Below are 18,701 nucleotides of genomic sequence, written 5' to 3' on the forward strand. Positions count from 1 at the left end.
AAGTCCCTGGGTGCAAAATGCAGGGATCATAGATCAGGGGCTTTATCCAGGATCCATCTGGCAGTTCTGAAGCAGGCTCCAAATTCCTCCCTCCCTCCCTCCCTCCTTCCTTCTTTCTGCCCTCCATCCCTTCCTTTCACCATCTCTTTCCTTCCTTCCTTCCTTCCTTCCTTCCTTCCTTCCTTCCTACCTCCCTACCTTCCTTCCTTCCTTCCTCCCTCCCTCCCTCCCACTCTCCCTCCCTCACTACTTCCCTCTCTTCCTTCCTTCCATCCTTCCTTCTTTCCGCCCTCCATCCCTTCCTTTCACCATCTTTCCTTCCTTCCTTCCTTCCTCCCTCCCTACTTCCCTCTCTTCCTTCCTTCCTTCTTTCCTTCCCTTCCTTCCTTCTTTCCACCCTCCACCTCTTCCTTCACCATCTCTTTCCTTCCTTCCTCCCTCCCTCCCTTCCTCACTACTTCCCTCTCTTCTTTCCTTCCTTCTTTCCTTCCCTTCCTTCCTTCTTTCTGCCCTCCATCCCTTCCTTTCACCATCTCTTTGCTTCCTTCCTCCCTCCCTCCCTTTTTCTCACTATGTCTCTGCTTCCTTCCTTCCTCTTCCCTCCCTTCCTTCTTCCCACCCTACTTCCCTCTTCCTTCCTTCCTTCCTTCCTTTGTTCTCTCTCTCTCTCTCTCTCTCTCTCTTTTCTCTCTTTTGTTTCTTTCCTTCTTCCCTTTCCTTGTTTCCTTCCTTCCAACCTCTCTCCCTCACTGCTTCCCGCTCTTCCTTCCTTCCTTCCCTCCCTTTCTCTCTCTCTCTCTTTCTCTTTCTTTTCTTTCCTTCTTCCCTTTGCTTGCTTGTTTCCTTCCTCCCATCCTCTCTCCCTCACTGCTTCCTACTCTCCCTTCCTTCCTTCCTTTCTCTCTTACCTTCCTTTTTCTTTCTTTTCCTTCTTTCCTCCCTGTTTCCCTACTTCCTCCCACCTTCTTTCCCTCACTACTTCCTACTCTTCCTCCCTTTCTTTTCTCTCTTACTTCTTTTCCTTTCTTTCTTCTTTTTTTCTTTCCTTCCTTCCCTCTCTCTCTTCCTTCCTTTCTCCCTCCATTCCTCCCTCCCTCCCTCCTTTTAAATCAGTTTTGACTCTTGGCCACTACCTGGCCAAGCTCCTACACTTTTCTTGGCAAGAGTTTGGGAGGGGTTTACCTTCATCCCCTTCTTGGGGCTGCAGGAATGACTATGACGGTCACCCACCTGTCTTTGTGCCTCCGGTGGGAGTAGAACTCAGAAGCAAATGGGTCATTTTCAGGGGCAGAAGGATGCGGCTATTTGCTATTTTAAGCAAAAGCAAGGATAGAAGTAGAAACTTGGAGAGCTCTGACCTCAAAATGTTTCAGCAATTTTATAAGCTATTAATTATAAGTATTCAAGAATTCTAAATAAAGAAACAAGAATTAAACAAGACCACTCTCTTCCCATGTTCCCTCAAGAGAATGAAGAACATTTGCATTACTGCAAATACTGGAATCTATTTTGATTGGCAGATATGCTTGAAGCGAAGAAATGCTACCCTCAAACTACAACCTTCCATCCTTTCAGAAGGTCCTCGGTTGAACACCATGTTGTCAAACTCTAATGATAGATACCTATCAAGAGGGATGGACTATCTCTGAACAGAAGCTGGGGCTGATGGGCCCTTTGTGTGTGTGTGTGTGTGTGTGTTCAGCAACATATGGATTTTGCCTTTTCAATATTGAGGTGTTATACCCTCTAATTCAAAATGGGGAACAATACACAAGTGCACCATGGTTAAAATAAAATCAAGCTAAGTAAATGTAGAGAAAGAATAGTAGATAAGTATCAAAACAGAAACTTAGCTGAGCTTATCTCTTTTCCTATCCCAGAATCTTTACTTTCAGAGTTTGTCTGTCTGTCTTTCTTTCTTTCCTTCCTTCCTTTCCTTCTTTCTTTTCCTGTCTTCCCTCCTTGTTTTTGCTACCCTCCTTCCCTTCATTTTCCTTTCACCTTCCCTTCCTCTCTCCCTCCCTCTCTTCCTTCCTTCCTTTCTTTCTTTTCCTCCCTCCCTCCCATCTATCCATCCATTATTTATTCTATTATTATTTACAATTGGTGATATCGATTGTAAGCCAGAGAGTTATCCCCAAAGACAGAAGATAAATAATTGATATAAATGCATAAATAACAAGGAGGAAAAATAAGCTAGGTAAACACAAAATGCATTTCGGCGATTCTTCCATCAGGAACGAAATGTGCAGCACCATTGTTTTCTGTTGGTACGACCTTGTATTTGTTGTCATGTTATTGGGTCTGCTATTGATTAAATTTAAATGTTACACGCTGCCAAATGTCAGTGGAAGCCAGTAAGATTTAACATTTTTAAATCGGTGCAGACACTGTTCAATGCTCAAAAACGAGATGCATTCACACCACATTAATCCCAGTTATTCAAGCCTCCTATTTTCTAGATCTGTATAATTCAATAAAGCAGAAACCAACTAAAAACATGCTGCCCCGTGCACTGAATGCCAAAAACTCTTATCAAGTTTAACACTAAATAAACTAGCAGCTCCTATGAATCCATCAATTTGGACTTTGAGTTAGAGCAAGGATCTTCAAACTTGGCAAGTTTAAGACTTGTGGACTTCAACTCCCAGAATTCCTGAGCTAACATGACCAGAGGAAGAATTCTGGGAGTTGAAGTCCACAAGTTTTAAAGCTGCCATGTTTGATTGGTTGTTGTCAGAAGTCTAAAGCAGGGGTCTTCAAACTTGGCAAGTTTAAGACTTGTGGACTTCAACTCCCAGAATTTCTGAGCCAACAGGACTGGAGGAGGAATTCTGGGAGTTGGTCCACAAGTCTTAAAGCTGTCAAGTTTGAAGACCCTTGAGTTAGAGGGATTGTATTTATTCTGACCCAACAGGGTTACAATCAGCGCCAAATCCCTACATAATGAAAATTGGGAATCCTTCGGAACTACTTCAAACCAGGAACAGATTCACATGTAAGGTGGGTGAATGCAGGTTTTACATCTTGATGCCTTAGCTGTCATCTTTACCTTTCATTATGCTCAGCTTATTATTTGGAAAAATGCTCCTAAATTGTTGGCCCTCCAGACAGTTTTTCTTCTCCAAGATCTGGCTCTCTGTGTTTGTTCATTCAAAAGCCCTGGCTCCAGGAAAGCTAGATGATAAGGTGAAGGGAGTTTCCTGGAGCATTGTTTCTAAATCTGGTTAGCTTGAAGGTAGGTGGACTTCAATTCCCAGAATTCCTCAACTGGCTGGGGAATTCTGGGAGTTGAAGTCCATCCATCTTTTTTTAAAAATAATTTTATTGTTCTTTTTCACCTTTAACACACATTAATCTTGACTTTAACAGTATTGTGCCATCATTATTATACAAATTATTCTACATATCTCATATAAATATCTACATTGATACATTTTTATATACACTCATTTACTTTTATCCATAATTTTTTTATTTCCTTTATCTTTATTTCTATTATTCAGCCAATTATTAAAGTCCACCCATCTTAAAGTTGCCAAGATTTAGAAACATTGATTTGAAGAGTATATATGAAAATATTTAGTTCTACAATAGCTGTTGCTGCAGAAACTGGGCACACAACTCCCAGAATTCCAAGCAATATTGGCCATGTTGATGGAGGATTCTGGGAGTTGAGGCCCACCTGTCTTAAAGTACCCAAGATAGGAAAATATTAATTTGGAAGGGATATAGGAAAATACTCAGCATTCCACAATAGACTTTACAATTATTCTACCAAAGATCTGAAGCTGTAGGCTAAAATCCCTAGGAGACCATTTTAAAAATAATAATAATAGCTGATTGTGTTTGCACAGACAAATACAAAACTGCCCAAATTTGCTCCACACCTTCGTCTCTTAAAACCAAGCTGGGAAGTGGTAGCAGAAACACTACAACCAGATTGTGTGTTATTTTATTAGAAGAAGCAGAATCAAAAGAAAAAAGAAAATACTGTAACTCCTGCTAGTAAAGAGATAGCAAAGACTTCCCCAAGCCAGATTCTTTCTCTAACGAGTTTCATAAATGCAAGATAATCCGTCTTCTTACCTTATCCACTTTCTAACCTGAGATGGGCTCCATGCGATATGATGAAGAGTTCTGCAAAAAATAAGATTACAGCAGTTGTTAGCCGGAAGCAAAGAATTAAAGACAGCAACGTGATGTTCATACATCCAGCTACGCCTCTCTGGATGTAGGGATTTGCATGCATATGCGTCCACCTCTCCATTGTAGACACTGGAACCAAACAAGGCATTTCCATTTTACAATTGTAACACAAAGAACCCGTTTTCAACAATACGCTTCAGCGGGTGAATAAGAGTGAATTAATCTTCTGTAGAAATACGGGGCGGGGGGAGAAGGGGGTATTGATCCGATTAGCTAATCTCAAAGGACTCTGATTTAGGGTTAAATCAATTCCGTCCAAGTCAACCTTCACTGTACAACACTAAAGCCCAATCGCTGATTGTATAAGTAGTCCTCGGCGTACGCCCAGTGAGGCCAAATTTTCTGTGGCTAAGCCAGACAAATCACCGCTAAAGGGCACTGAACATCAAAACAAGCAGACACGAAGACAGTTTTCCCCGCCACCATCATGCCATCTGTCAGAAATTGTGTAGTGTAGGGTCTCCTGCTTGGGCAGGGATCACCAACCTTTTGTATCTCAGGGACCACCAAACTCATCATTTTAAATCCCGTGGACCAGAGACCCTGGGAAAATCCCCCCAAAAGTCTGCAGGAAAATTCCCCACCCCGTTTTCCTACCAATCGATCATTCTTTATTTGGGATCGCAGGATACCATCTCCAGCTCCGTTCTCAGGGGGAGAGAGAGAGAGAGAGAGACTTCTGGCTTCATGCAAGGAAAGCAGCAGAAGCAGCAGAAGTCTTTCTTTCTCTCCCCCAAACTCCGCCAGAAATGAGTCTGTGTGAGACTTGTTGCGCCAGCGCAGCCTCTTGCAGCAGGAGGCCTTGCAGGGTCCCAAAGACTCATTTCTGGTGGAGTTTGGGGGAGAGAAAGAAAGACTTTCGCTGCTTTCCTTGTGTGCAGCCAAAAGCAGAAGAAGAAAGAAGCGGAAAGAAGCAGCCTAGTGGCCAGGCCAGGTGCATGGGGCTAGGGGGCAAGTTCCCCCCCCCCTGCCCTTTTCCCCCTCCCACTACCTTGTATTGTTTGCAATACAAGTGACGCAAGCTTTGTATTACATACATGCAACCTTCTACAATGCTGTAACAAATCTGGGACTGGAACAACTAGTAACCAATAATACTAGACTTAACAACTGCCTCGATCTCATCTTCTGCAATAGTTTGAATTCAATTTACAGAATACAAATTAAAGAATCCTTTTCCAACAGTGACCACAACATGATTGACTTTTGTCTCAACATACGTCCACACAAAAATCATCACAACGACAAAATCCCTAATTATAACTTCAAAAAAGGCAACTATGATCTTATAATCAATGATCTCTCTTCCCTTGATTGGCAATTTCTATTCACTGGATGCAATACTGTTGAAGACCATTACAACATATTCTTACTAGAAATCAAAAGAGCCATCAAACTATATGTTCCAATAACAACTCCCAAAACCAAGAAAAACAGATTACCCATAACAATAAGGAAGCTTCAATCCAAAAAGAGATCACTTTGGCAAAAAAAAACAAATCTGTCACGTTGCCAACTTCAAAAGCTGATACAAAAATCTATGATACCAGATAAAAACTGAATGCACCAATTATCACATTAAACAAGAAGAAAACCTTCTACGCACCAATTCCACCCGTGCTTTCTACAATTTTGTAAACAACAAACTAAAAGACTCAAGGTCCATCCTACCCCTGAAAGGACCTAATGGCGAAGACTGCAATGACGACACCATCAAAGCAAACCTCTTTAACACATTCTTTGGCTCAGTATTTGTAAACAGCAATGGATCAAGCCCAGTATTTCCTAGTCGAACCACAGACAACTACAATGATCTAACACATATTGATTTTACAGAAGACAATGTTGAAAAAGCACTGCGCAATCTAAAACCATCCCTATCTATTGGACCGGGTGGAATACGTGCCTACTTCTTAAAAAAGCTATCCACTGCCATAGCAGAACCTCTAAACATAATCTTTGAAAAATCTTTCAGACCAGCTCCTTGCCAAAACTATTGTCACAAACCACAGTCATCCCCATCTTCAAAAAGGGAGACCCCAGCCCAGTTTAAAATTACAGACCAATCTCTTCATGCTGCGTCACCTGTAAAGTCATGGAATCAATTATTAACCAATCCATTATCCTCCACTTAGAGACAAACAACCTACTCTCTAATAAACAATTTGGTTTCAGAAAAAAAACTATCCTGTAATGTGCAACTCTTACCCGGCAAAAACCTATGGACTATACAACTCGATCAGGGCAAAGCAATAGACGCAATCTACATAGACTTCTTTAAAGCCTTTGATTCAGTGGTACACGACAAACTACTACTAAAACTAAAATCTTATGGTATCTCTGGACACCTACATAACTGGATAGAAGCATTCCTGTCAAACAGACAACAAATGGTCAAAATTGGGAGCGTCCTATCAAATTCTGTACCTGTCAACAGTGGTGTCCCCAAGGCAGTGTTTTAGGACCAACTCTCTTCATACTCTACATAAATGACCTCTGTGATCATATTAAGAGCAACTGCGTTCTCTTCACTGATGATGTAAAGCTATTCAACACCACAGACAGTACTGCTACCCTTCAAAAAGATCTTGACTATGTATCAGAATGGTCAAACAAATGGCAACTTCAAATCTCAACAAATAAATGCTCTGTCCTACACATTGGCAAAAAATATCAGAAAATAAAATACAAGCTAAATAGTCAAGACCTTGTTGATGATCCAAACTTTGTCAAGGACCTTGGAGTACTCATCTCTAATGATCTAAGTGCTAGAGCCCACTGTAACTACATAGCCAAAAAGGCATTAAGAGTTGTTAATCTAATCCTACGTAGCTTCTTCTCTAGTAATATCACACTAATAACTAGAGCATACAAAACATTTGGTAGACCTATACTTGAATACAGCTCATCAGTCTGGAACCCACATTACGTATGTGATATTAACACAACTGAAAAAGTCCAGAAATATTTCACAAGAAGAGTTCTCCGCTCTTCTACTCATTGCAGAATACCTTATGCCACCAGACTTGAAAATCTAGACCTAGAAAACCTAGAACTACGCTGCCTCCGGTCCAATCTAAATATAGTATATAAAATCATACATTGCAATGTCCTACTTGCAAATGAATACTTCAGCTTCAATCATAACAATACAAGAGCAGACAATAGATACAAACTCAAGGTTAACCTCACCAAACGTGACTGCAGAAAATACAACTTGAGCAACAGAGTGGTCTATGTCTGGAATAATCTACCTGACTCTGTGGTTTCTTCCCCAAACCCCAAAAACTTTAACCTTAGACTGTCTCCTATTGACCTCACCCCCTTCCTAAGAGGTCTGTAGGGGGCGTGCATAAGCGCACCAATCGTGCCTACCGTTCCTGTCCTATTGTTTTTTATTTTTCTTATAAGTATCTATCTCATGTATTCAAAACTATATTTATTCTCATACGTGTATCTTGTAAGCGAGTGACAAATCAAATCAAATGTAAAATGTAAAATGTTCCCATGGGCCATGTGGGCGGCGCAGCCTTGTGTTCCCGTGCAGCCTGGATTAATTGCTTGGGGGGGGGTGCTTTGGGGATGACATTTCTCTGCGGCCCACTAAAATTTTCTTGCAGACCACCAGTGGTCCCTGGCCCACTGGTTGGCGACCACTGGACTAGATGACTTACAAGGTCCCTTCTGTTACTCTGTTATTCTGCTAAACAACTAATTTCCACAACACTTTCTCTGCCCCAGGATGTCAAACCACCTATTAGGCCTGTTATTCACCTATTCTTCTTCTCATCTTTCCCATTACCTATTTCCTTGGCTTCTTTTTTATTTTTTTTATAAATTTTATTGATTATAAACTTTAAAAACAGTGAACGTGGTATCTCTTCTTTGACATACGTTTCTGTCCATTCTCTTTACAGTTAGAAATAAGAAGATATTTATACAATTATATACATCTTTATACATCATAATTTCCATTTAACTTTTGTACCTTTACATCACATTCTTTACTTATTTAAGTTCTATGAACACCCTTTCATGCCCCCTCCATTTATAAAATTTATTCCACACTTTATAGTATTCTAGTTCATCTCGCTCTTTCAATTCTAATGTTAGTCTATCCATTTTGGCGCAATGTAACATTTTCTCAATCAAAGCATCCTCACTTGGTATTTCTCTGGCTTTCTAGTTTGGGGCAAATGTTATTCTTGCTGCAGTAATTATATGTATAATCAAGTAGGTATCAACTTTGTTTACATTTTTCTCCAAAATTCCTAACAAAAACATCTCTGGCGTATACTGAATTTTAAGCCCTTTGCTTCTCATGACGACAGGTAGTGCTCGACTTACAACAGTTCATTTAGTGACAAGTTACAATGGCACTGAAAAAAAGTGACTTAAAAGGACCGTTTTTCACACATACGACCGTTGCAGCGTCCCGTGGTCATGTGATCAAAACTCGGATACAAGGCAACGGGTTCATACTTATGACCATTGCTGTGCCCCCCAGATCACATGATTCCCTTTTACAACCTTCTGGCAAGCAAAGTCCAAGTGGGGGGAGCCAGATTCACTTAACAACCGGGTTACTAACTTATCCACTGCAGTGATTCCCTTAGCGACTGTAGCAAGAAAGGTCATAAAATGAGGCAAAACTCATGAGCAAATGTTTTAATGTTTGACTTTTGCTTTTCAAAAGGTTGCAAAAGGGGATCACGTGACCCCGTCATAAATAGGAGTCAGTGGCCAAGCGTCTGAATTTTGATCACATGACCAGGGAGATGCTACAACCATCCTAAGTGTGAAAAATGGTCATAAGTCACTTTTTGTTGTGGTTCTCCGGCAGCCTGTGCAGACGGCAGCGGAATCGGACAGTGGGGAAGAATGGGGACCAGTCAGGGAGTCTGGAGAGGACTCGGACGAGGGTCCTGCATCCGATGCAGAGATGGAGCCAGGACCATCTGGGAGTTTTATGCTGACTCCAGAGCCTCCAGAGTCTGGCAGTAGCAAGGCAGAGGAACAAGGGGAGCCTGTTCCCACTGTGCATGTGCGTAGAGCTGCCAGAAGGCAAGAGCAGCTAAGACAAAAGGGGCAACTCAGGAGTAAAGCTTGGAGGTGATTGCCCCTCCCATAAAGTATAAAGGACAGACAAAGGTGATGAAACCTTTACAGGAAGCAAAGTCGTTTGCTCTGTTCAGATTCAACCTTGAATCTCTGTGTGGACTTTGTACTTTGGTTGGTTTTTTATAGTTAATTTGGCACTTTAGTTGTTGGCAGCAGTTCAAAGGAAAGAAAGGTGGGTGCTTATCTCAAGGGACTGTTTGGGACTCATCACGGGCTGGGAATGAACATAATTCCCAGCACTGAAATAAAACAAGAGTTGTTTTAGCTAAGCGTGTGCTTAATTACAGTCTCGGGAAGCCTGGGTCAGAACACTTTTTTCAGTACCGTTGCAACTTTGAACAGTCGCTAAACGAATTGCTGTACATCGAGGACTGCCTGCTCTGGATCCAAGGGTGTCTTGATTGAGGCACCCAATCCAGGGGATCGATAACGTATGCATAAAATAAACTGCTTAACGGGCATTGTGTGCCGCACTACCTACCCGAACAGATTTAACACAGCAACTGTGCCAGCTTTTGCAAAACGCCCGGGGGCAGGGGTGTCCCCCAACCAGCATTTTTGCTAAGCCTATTAAAAGAGTGTAGATTTAGTTAATGACGTGCAAGGAAAACATGCAAATTAGCTGTGGTCTTTGTCTGGCCCTTGGCATTCCTCAAATTGTTTGCCCCCGGAGGCCCGAGGCCTGAAAAATTCACAAGTGAAAGCGGTTGAAAGTAAACAAAGAAACCAAAACCGTTCCATCTTTTTCTCTCTCTTTTTTTCCTCCCCTAAAAATACAGATGGTTTCAGTTGAGTTTCTTTCTAGGGTTGTTGGTGTGTGTGTGTGTGTGTGTGTGTGTGTGTTTTAAAAAGAACTAGCAAAACACCATTTGCAATGGAAGGAATGTTAAAACGCATTGCGAATTAGAGACACTCTTCCGTCATGGAAAATTAAAAAAAAGGTTTTGTTTTCTGCAAGCAGGGATCACCGTGGAAGGGTTAAGATCAAAGCATTTTTGGCTTCCCTCTGAGACTCTTGGCAAAGTGGAAAAAAAAGTGGGGTGGGAGACAGTCAGATCAACTGAAATCGGGGGAAAAAAAGGAGGGTGGAAGGGGGTTTTCATATTTGGAATTCCTTCCATTTTTGCAAGAATGGGTCTGGAGGCTTTTTGGGCCCTGCTGGGATACTTTGTTGTCAGCCAAGGATTAAACCATCTTTGGGAGAAAGAGTGGGTGGGTGGGAGAGAGCCAGGATAGCCGTGTTGCAAAAACGCCACGTCGCGCACATTCTCTTCCATAATTCATGAGGCATGAAATTGCTTCAATATATTATTTGGCTCTGAACCAAATCAACCTTCATTTACCAGCTAGAGAGCAAAACAAACCTATGGTCTCCAAAACTGATCCGGCTAATGCCTTTGTTTCATGGCTACCCGGACTCTAAAGGCTTGTTTACTTCCTCGTCCACCATCTCCAATGCCTACGGGGCATTTGAGCAGGTTTTCGACATGGTTTCAAAAGTTTCGATCGTGCTTGTTTTTTTAAGGGTGGCAGCGGTGCCTTCTCTCTGTTGGTTGCTCAGAGGGGAAGGCTGTCCTGAGAGAATACGGGATAGCTGAGATTTTGGGGGATGTTTCAGTTGTTCTCTTGAGTGCAATACTCCAAAGCTGGCTTTCTTTTTTTTCTTTTTTTTACAAAATGGTAGGTGGCCACCCCACTCAATTCATTCACTCATGGTGATGGTCCATGGAAAGGACGTGGACTCAGCAGCAGGCAAGTCTTCTTCTAATGAAGCTTTGATGGTATGATGAGAGAGAGGGAGAGGGAGGGAGGGAGAGAGAGAGGGCGATGGGATGGGGGTAGAGGTAGGTAGGGAGATAACAGGTTAAGAGAGTTGGAAGGGACCTTGTATGTCATCTAGTCCAAACCCCTGCCCAAGCAGGAGATTCTACACCATTTCTGACGGATGGCAGTATAGATAGATAGGAAGATAGCTAGATAGAAAGATAGATAGGAAGATAGATGGATGGATGGATGGATGGATGGATGGATGGATGGATGGATGGATGGACGGACGGACAGACAGACAGACAGACAGACAGACAGACAGATAGATATGGATGGAGTGAGGTAAGTAGATGGATGAATGGATGGATGGATGGATGGATGGATGGATGGATGGATGGAATCATGGATGGATGGTTAGACAGATGAATATACAGACAGTCATGGATGGATAGTTAAGTTAGGGATGGATGGATTGATGAATATATAGCCCATCCATTTCTATATAGAAAAATGGATGGATGGATGGATAGTTAGACAGATGAATAGACAGACAGACATGGATGGATAGATAAGTTAGGGGAGGATGGGAGGGAGGGAGGGATGACAAAGAAATGGATGGGCTATATACAGATGGATAGATGGATGATTGGATGGGCGAATATATAGACCAGGGTTCTTTAAACTTGACAGCTTTAAGACTTGTGGACTTCAACTCCCAGAATTCCTCCTCCAGTCATGTTAATTCAGGAATTCTGGGAGTTGAAGTCCACAAGTCTTAAACTTGCCAAGTTTGAAGACCCTTGATATAGATAGACATGGATTGATAGATAAATTAAGGATGGAGGATGGATGGATAGACAGACGGACACCAGTTTGACAACTTATCCAAGATTTGTAGTTTCTCGCAGCTGTCATCCTTTGCCCTGCAAACCAAGGCGGATAAAAAGTAGGATAAAATGGGATAACCAGTGAGGCAACCATCATTGGCAGCCATGCAACTGATATACATGGTTTTTTAGGCCTGCCATTGTCTCGTTCTGCTAAAGAGGAAAGGATGCTTGACAAGTGAAGGCCACCGACTGTGCAAATCCCTGGAAGAGTTGATTATCCCACAAAAACTGGGACGGGGGCCTGACGCTGAGTCTTAAGGAACAGGATCCAATTAAAGTTGCCCAGAAACTTCATTCTGTCAACATGTCCTTCCGCTGCTGGTTTCCAGAAGCGGGAAAACACCCGTTTTTGACATCGCTTTTTGTTTAAAGTCCAAACGCGTCTGTTTACAATCTGACGAGAGAACAACAGGAAAAACCGTATTGCGAAGCTTGAATTTCAGAATTCTCTCTTCGCCACGACACTTTCCATCTAGAAAATACCACGTTTTCCCATCTAGAACTGGCCTCAGGTTCTAAGAGAGATATGAGCCAGGGAGAGACAGGTAGTCCTTGACTTACAGCAGGTTCATTTAGTGAAAAACCTACTGTTCAAAACCTACTGCTAAGCTGTCGTCAAAAGGACGAGAGGGAACCTTTCAGTCACTACACCTCTGTCCAGGTGCTGATACACACGGCTCACCTGAACATCCGTGTGCTGAACCACACAGAACCCCCTCGTGAGTCTCGTTTTCAGCCCCTGTTTCCGCTGTAACTCCATTCCTTTATAAGTTCTGACAGGATAAGTTCTACTAAGTAAAGGTTCCCCGTGCACATATGCGCTTCCGTCTAGGGGCTCCTCTAGGAAGAGCCGCGCAGTCGGCGCGAGGCGCAGGACCCCGGGGGGGGGGGGGGGGGGGGGGGGGGGGCTTCAGGGGGGGGGTGGGACTCGAACCACCGAACTGCTGACCTTTCTGATCGACAAGCTCAGCGTCTTAGCCACAGAGCCACCGTGTCCCTTAAGTTCTACTATTTCTCTACTATTCCTCTGTTTTGACTGCTGCCTCCCCGCTTAATTTGCAGACGTTGTAATTCCCTCCCCCATTTTCCGATCATCTTTCCTCTCTGTGTGTAACCCAGGCAAGGCGGCACAAGCATTGCTGAGCCCTTCAAACATACGCCTTTGTTCCCCTTGAATTATTGATTACATTCAAAACGTGAGGCCAAAGCAGAAAGAATAGAGCTTGGAAGGCAGTGAAAAACCACAAAGAAACTCCCTGGATGCGAGTCAGCCCCGGAATAAGCTTGAGGGGGGGGGGGAGGGAAATCTTGTGGAATTCTGGATTCGCACCCAAACCTCGGCCACAGATTCAACTCAAGAATTTCCTAAATTCAGCTAGCCCTTGACTTACAAACGGCTCATTTCGTGACTGCCTGAAGTTACCACGGCACTGAAAAAAGTGACTTAGTGTTTTAATGGCTTTTTTTGTAAATCTGATATGAACTTCTCTTGCTAGGTTATGTTTTTAGGATAGATTTGGGAGGATTATATGAATTGTTATAAAATAAACTAAGTAAATTATAGTTATCTCGCAAAGTATGAATGAACAAAATTATAGTCAAATGATACTAGGGTATTCAATTTTTGATTGATAATATGAGTTATTATGCAATGTAACTGTAATTGAGACTATGAAATGGATGCACAAAAAATTTGTAAACCAACCGACACACTGCTTGTACATTTATGAAAGAAAGTTGGATGTTTTTATGTTTTGTTTGTTTTTGTTTGTCTTTAAAAACCAATAAAACTTGTTTTTTTTAAAAAACAACAACAAGTGACTTAGGACCATTTTTCACACTTAACAACCATTGCAGCATCCACACAGTCACAAGGTCAAAATTCAGAAGCTCGGCAACTGGCGTGTACTTAGGACTGTTGCAGTGTCCTGAGGATCAGGTGGTCTCCTTTTTGTGACCTTCCCATAAGCAAAGTCCATGAGGAAGCCAACAACTTAATCACTGCAGGGATTCACTTAACAACTGTGGAAAGGAAGTCGTAAAATGGGGCAAATTCCACTTCACGTCTGTCGTCCCTTAGCAACAGAAATCGGGGGCTCAGCCGTGATCGTGAAGTCGAGGAGTACCTGCAAACCTCAATGAGCTGAGTTCACACAACCCGCGCAACAAGATTTGGGCTTAGCGCAATGCACCGCCTGCCATCAAAATCGGAACCGAGTAGAAACTCAGGATATTCCCATCCCTGGGAAGACAATAAATTCTACTTATGCTGCTTCCCAGCACAGGGGAGACATTCAGCCCTGCTTTTACGAGGCTGCTAACTCTGAAGCCACAGCCATTTTTTTCCTCCTCTCCATACATCAGACACGGAATGTCTTCTGGGCTTCGCACATTTTGGAGAAATGTCGTACGCGCACGGTCTTTTCTCTCTCCCGGACTCAAAAGCATCGCTCCAACCAATCTCCAAGTGACAGGAGGAATTGCTGATGAACTATTGATTGGGGAAGGCGAGCCAACGGAGTTGCCAAGTTGGAACCTCTCCTCCCGTTTCCTGGCTCCTAACTGTGTGCACTGCAGTCGTACAGGCATCGCTGCATAACTAGGGTTCTCTTCCCCAGCACATACAGATTTAATAAGATGTCTGCATGGAGATAAAAATTTATTGCCGGGCCCCCAAACCAAGAAAGACACATGCTTGATTTTTTTTTTCCAAGCTTGAGTTCTTTATTGTTTCACACCTACAGACAGAATCTTGCCAGGAGAAACACTCAACTATCTGTCTCTACAATATACTCTGGGAACTGTTAAGGAGAGGCTGTCTTCACCCAGCTGGTTTTCATGTTTAAGGCAGAACTAGAACTCACCGTCTCCTGGTGACTGGCCCAATGTCACCCAGTTGGTTTTAATTCCTAAGTCAAAGAGTAGCCCCCTCCTGGGTTCTAGCCTGGTGCTTTAACCATGAAGTCAAACTTGCTCTCGTGGGTATCATGGTTGTCCCTACAGTTTCATAAACATCAGCTATGGACTGCAATGTTCTCCTGCATTTTTTCCCCCTCCACGATCAGTCCCCAAAGCCAAATGGTTGATCAACCTTTCTCCAGGTCAAGAATAGAATAGAATAGGGTAGGATAGGATAGGATAGGATAGGATAGGGAGGAGGAATGGAATGGAATGGAATGGAATGGAATGGAATAGAATAGAATAGAATAGAATAGAATAGAATAGAATAGAATAGAATAGAATAGAATAGAATAGGGAGGAGGAGGAATGGAATGGAATGGAATAGAATAGAATAGAATAGAATAGAATAGAATAGAATAGAATAGGGAGGAGGAGGAATGGAATGGAATGGAATGGAATGGAATAGAATAGAATAGAATAGAATAGAATAGAATAGAATAGAATAGAATAGAATAGAATAGAATAGAATAGAATAGAATAGAATACCTTTATTGTCATTGCATTCCATGAATACAATGAAATTTGAAAGCTACTCCAGCACAGTGCCCCAAACACCACATCACAATCACACTACACTAGAGTTTAAAAATTAAAACAATAACCATAATAATAGGACTAAATCACAAATGCACTGTTTGGAAAAGAAACTGCCTTGGGGAAAAAAAACTGTTTCTCAATCTATTAGTCCTCATTTTAAGACACCTATAACGCCTCCCTGATGGTAACAGATCAAAATACGAATGTCCTGGATGAGAACGGTCTGTGGAGATTTTTAGTGCTCTAGAGAGGCGTCTGGTCTTCGCAATCTCTTCCAAAGAAGAAAGAGAACAACCGATGATTTTTTTGTGCTGTGTTTATAACTCTCTGGAGCATCTTCTTATTCACTGCAGAGCATTTAGCACACCACACCGTTACACGGTATGCCTAAATAACTTCACAACCAGGCAATCTGGAACAACTGCAAGTTTTCCTGGAGATGCCTGGACCTTCAAGGTGCGCTGAGAGCCTACAGCTCAATGGCACCCACATTGCATCACCATTACAGCTACCCTCATTCTTTGTTGGGAAATGAATTTCAGGGTTGAACAATCAAAAAAACAAGAGACTTCCCCTTATGATGAACTTCTCTCTCTCTCTCTCTTTCTTTTTTTTCCAAAATCCCTCTGCCTTATTACTCAGAGGGGAGGGGAACCATTCAGACTGTAGCAATTACATTCAGAACAGAACGGAACACCATAATTATACCTTCAGAGCTATGTGAAAATATTTTGAAAGGAAACCGTTCCAAGGCATCGGCTTCTGCTTCGTGGGAATTGTACGTGGTTCCCCCTTGCTCTCAAGTCTCAGGGTCGAGAGCAATACAGGAGTGTGAGCGCTGTGCATTAAGCAATTGCATGGACTGGTGGTCTTCCTCTTCTTTGAAACAGGTGCTCCATAATGGACCCTATTCTGGATTCATCTCTCATTCTTCATCCTGCTGGCAAGATGAGGATCAGAGAGCCAAGTTGGTTTTGTGGTGAAGGTGCTGCCCTAGGAACCAGGTGAGGGTGAGTTCTAGTCCTGCCTTAGCCAAGAAAGCCAGCTGGGGGACTTTGGGCTGATCACCAGGGGGTGGTGAGTTCTAGTCCTGCCTTAGCCATGAAAGTCACCTGGGTGACTTCGGTCCATCTCTCTCAGTCCAACCTACCTCACAGGACTGTCTTTGTGGGGAAAATAGGAGAAAGGAGCATTGTGTAGATTCACTACCTTGAATTATTTACAAAAATAATAAAGACAGGATAAAAATCTAATAAAATAAATAGGCTAATCAATAAACAAGGTATTATAACGTTGGCATCCTCTTGTGTGTTCGGTATGAACCATGCTTCTCTCTACTGTGCCATTTTAGAAGCTTCAATATTTATTACAGCTTTACAGCCAGAAGGATTTAAAGTTTCAGTGTAAGAAATTAAAAAAAAAAACCTCTGAAAGCTAATCAATTTAATACCCCCCCAAAAAAAAAAGACTTCACAGAAACCATCCAAATCTTATATTTCTACTAAGGTTCCCGCCCATTCTTTCTTAAGATCCATGAATTAAACTTGTGAAGACCCTCACAGATTTAATCCTATAAAAAAGGCAGTGGTGGGATTCAAATTATTTTACTAGCAGTCCTGTGGGCGTGGCTTGGTGGGCGTGGCATGGCTTGGTGGGCGTGGCAGGGGAAGGATCCTCCAAAATCCCCATTCCCTCCTCACTCCAGGGAGAAGGTTCCTGCAAAATCTCCATTCTCTCCCTACCCCACTAACCTGCTTTCCAGCTCCGTTCTCCTGTGTAGGGCAACCAAAGGAGACCCAGCCGATCAGCTGGGACTCAATGGGAGGCAGAGAAGAGATGGGGTTGGCGGGGCCAGTCAGAGGTGGGATTTGCTGGTCCTCCGAACTACTCAAAATTTCTGCTACCGGTTCTCCAGAACTGGACAGAACCGGCTGAATGCTAGTTCTGAAAAAAGGGCATTTAAATACAACATGTAAAGTTTCCTTGCTGGTGTTTTTTTTTTTAAACTCTAATTAGCTTTTAAGGCAAAAAAAATATTGCCAGATGATTTTGAGGTTCCGAAACACCTTTTGAGCTAAAATAAGACAGATTGTTTTTTTAAAAAAAATAAAAACCAGAAAATAAAATGCAGCTACGGCAACCTCATGCCATTAGCACATTTTCTCAAACGGTTGGGACCCAGAGCTGACCCTTAAGTTCATTACATCAAGAACAGCTTTTCTGGGGAAAGTGGTTTAAAAGGAAAAGAAGGCTCACGCACGCACACAAAAAACCCCTAATGTTCAGAAATCATACCTGTTTCCACACTAAATTTCAAATTGCTTCCAGACATAAGAATCCAGCCCATTAAAGGTCCCATTAACCTTAACAATTACTTCCTTTGGATATTTTTTTTTCAACAGTCAATTGCCTTTTGGGAGAGAAAAAAAGAACTTTATTTCTCCCGATGGGAAGTTCCTTTTAGATCAGACCTGGATATTTGGTGGCTCTAAAGCCACATTCAGTTCTTTGGCTGTCTCTATCCTGCCAGCATGAGATCAGGTTGTTGTTTTATAGAATAGAATAGAATAAAGAATAAAGTAGAGAATGGAATGGAATGGAATGGAATGGAATGGAATGGAATGGAATAGAATGGAATAGAATAGAATAGAATAGAATAGAATAGAATAGAATAGAATAGAATAGAATAGAATAGAATAGAATAGAATAGAATAAGGAATAGAATAAGGAATAGAATGGAATGGAATGGAATAGAATGGAATAGAATAGAATAGAATAGAATAGAATAGAATAGAATAGAATAGAATAGAATAGAAAAAAAGAAAAGAAAAGAAGAGTAGAGAATGGTCTAGAATAAGGAATAGAATAGAATAAAGAATAAAGTAGAGAATGGAATGGAATGGAGTGGAGTAGAGTGGAGAATAGAATAGAATAGAATAGAATAGAATAGAATAGAATAAGAAATAGAATGGAATGGAATGGAATGGAATGGAATGGAATAGAATAGAATAGAATAGAATAGAATAGAATAGAATAGAATAGAAAAAAAGAAAAGAAAAGAAAAGAAAAGAAAAGAAAAGAAAAGAAGAATAGAGAATGGTCTAGAATAAGGAATAGAATAGAATAAAGAATAAAGTAGAGAATGGAATGGAATGGAATGGAGCGGAGTAGAGTGGAGTATAGAATAGAATAGAATAGAATAGAATAGAATAGAAT

At 41.9% G+C, this 18,701-nt stretch overlaps 1 protein-coding gene across 3 annotated transcripts in view; it reads right to left on the minus strand.

Annotated features, from left to right (window-relative positions):
* ARVCF (ARVCF delta catenin family member) overlaps positions 1-18,701 on the minus strand; it is a 261,665-nt gene that overhangs the window by 224,913 nt on the left and 18,051 nt on the right. For all 3 annotated transcript variants that reach the window (XM_087942896.1, XM_087942894.1, XM_087942893.1), the window contains exon 2: positions 4,090-4,140. The gene's annotated coding sequence lies outside the window, so the exon portion shown is untranslated. The remainder of the gene's footprint in view (positions 1-4,089; positions 4,141-18,701) is intronic.

Source organism: Notechis scutatus, chromosome 13 (assembly GCF_049901735.1).
Source record: "Notechis scutatus isolate UNSWTSFEM ecotype Mainland chromosome 13, rNotScu1.2, whole genome shotgun sequence".
In the NCBI taxonomy this organism is placed as follows: domain Eukaryota; kingdom Metazoa; phylum Chordata; class Lepidosauria; order Squamata; family Elapidae; genus Notechis; species Notechis scutatus.